Source organism: Sturnira hondurensis, unplaced genomic scaffold (genome assembly GCF_014824575.4).
Source record: "Sturnira hondurensis isolate 20B ecotype Veracruz unplaced genomic scaffold, ASM1482457v3 Scaffold0013236, whole genome shotgun sequence".
Taxonomy (NCBI): Eukaryota; Metazoa; Chordata; class Mammalia; order Chiroptera; family Phyllostomidae; genus Sturnira; species Sturnira hondurensis.
The window spans coordinates 1-2,171 of NW_028085867.1; the positions used below are offsets into that span (position 1 = coordinate 1).

Consider the following 2,171-nt stretch of genomic DNA (forward strand, 5'->3'; position numbering starts at 1 on the left):
GAGTCAGTGTTAGGAAACAGGCCCCAGATGGACAAGCACCCGTGTGGGGACATCTTGACCATTAACCAGGCAGAGCACACTTCCACCTGGGCTTGACCCCCAGGGGGACAGGGAACTCAGCCCCACCCCTTGCCCACCTGAGCACTTCCTCCTCCACATCACAGCTCCAGCAGCCACAGCTCCAAAGACACCCAGGGCAGCAGCGATGCCCACGATGGTCATGGTGGGCTGAGCAGGGAGGTCTGAGAGGGGAGGGCGAAAGGTCAACCTCAGGCCTGAGTCCTGACCCTGATCAGGGACACCCTGAGGAGAGGCTCTGTGCCCACGCCCCCTCCTCACCCCATCTCAAGGTCAGGGGCTCAGGCACCCCTGGTGCTGCACATGGCACGTGTATCTCTGCTCCTCTCCAGGGGGCACGGCCACAGCTGCCCATTTCTGGAAGGTTCCGTCCCCTGCAGGCCTGGTCTCCACAAGCTCCATGTCCTGGGTCAGGTCCTCCCCATCACGCTGCCAGGTCAGGGTGATGTCAGCAGGGTAGAAGCCCAGGGCCCAGCACTTCAGGGTGACCTCGTGGTCAGAGATGGGGTGGTGGGTCACGTGTGTGTTTGGAGGGTCTGGGGTAGGGTGAGAAAATTCAAAAATTTTGCATGGTCATGGGACACTCCAGCAGTGCCCATGTGACCACCCTGAGAGTAGACAGGACAGCGGGGGTGGGGAAGGGAGTGCACCACCCAGACACCAGCCTGGACACAGGCATCTGGGATAATCTCCTATTTCCTAGAAAGTTCCAGGATCAGGGTGAGAACCTAGGGTAGGAGTGTCCAGGTCTCTAAGGGGAGACACAGACTCAGGTGGAGGCTGATGACTCAGCAAACCCAGAGTCAGGCCTCCAGAGAGGGTCTCAGCCCCAGAACCAGGGAGAGGTTCCTGGTGCCCCAGGTGCTGCAGGGTGTGAGGGACCCACTGTGGGTGTTTCAGGGAGAGGCTGGGTCCCTCACTGTCCTTTAGAGGAATCTGGGCCCACGGGTGAGTCACAGAGTAAGGAAACCTGGGGGCCTCTTCCCTCTCCCGAGCAGGAGGGACATTCTGTCACTGCCCCATTCCCCTCCTCTCCTTGTAGGAAGCCAGCCCAGCCCACAGATCCCCTCCTCTGGGAGGCCCATGTCCTGGTACCTGCTCGGAGCAGCGTCTCCTTCCCCTTCTTCAGGAGCAGGAGGAGGCGGTTCACACACATGACCTCCAGGAAGAACCTCCTGCCTTCTTCGTCAGGGACCTGGGACCAGGGATCAAGGTGCTCCCGGTGACCTGGTCCATTTTGGAGGCTGCGGTCCAGGAGCGCAGGTCCTCGTTCAGGGCCAAGTAGTCGGTGCCCTCGTAGGCGAACTGACTGTACCCGCGGAGGAAGCGCCCGTCTGACCCCACCACGCAGCCGGTCATTTCCTGGAGGATGTGAGACCCTGACCCCGCCCGCCCCTAAGGTCATCACCGCCTCACATAGCCCCACCATTCCTACACCGCAGCCTGGGGGTGTGGTGCAGACACAGAGTCTCGGGGTGACCCCAGCCTGTCCACGGGGAAGGGTGTCGTGCCCGGACCCCGGTGCACGTGGCTCACCGTCCTTGCTCTGGTTATAGTAGGCATGCAGCTTGTTCAGGTTCAGTCTGGTCACGCGCGGAATATGCTTCATTTCTACCGTCTGCTCCTCCCAAAAATCTGGGTCCTCCTGCTCCGCCCACGCCTGCTCCAGCCACGGCACCCGCGGCTCCATCTTCGGGTTCACGCCGTCCTGTCGAACCGCAGGATCTCCGTGTCGTCCACGTATCCGACGACGACGTACCGGTTCTTCCCGCGGTTCGGTTCGTATATGGCGGCATGGAAATAGCTCAGGCTGTGGGGACCTGGGAGCTGGGAGGACGCGCGTCCTTGGTTCGCCCAGTGGCGGGTCCGGCAGGGGGCCACGGGGCTGGGGGCGGGGCGCGGAGAAGGAAACCACCAGTTGTGGAGAGGAGGGGGCGGGAAAGGGGCGGGGCAGGGGCGGGGCAGGGGCGGAGGCTGGGTCCGGAGCACGCTGGGTTACCGCTGTCCCGGGTTTGGCGCCCCGCACCCCGCGCCGAGTCCGCTCGCTCCCACCCCGCAGAGGCCGTGCCCTCCCGACCCCGCACTCACCGGAC

At 63.3% G+C, this 2,171-nt stretch overlaps 1 pseudogene; it reads right to left on the reverse strand.

Moving 5' to 3' along the window:
• Window positions 1-345: 345 nt before the first annotated feature.
• LOC118997471 (class I histocompatibility antigen, Gogo-C*0202 alpha chain-like) lies at window positions 346-1,963 on the reverse strand (annotated as a pseudogene).
• Window positions 1,964-2,171: the final 208 nt, after the last annotated feature.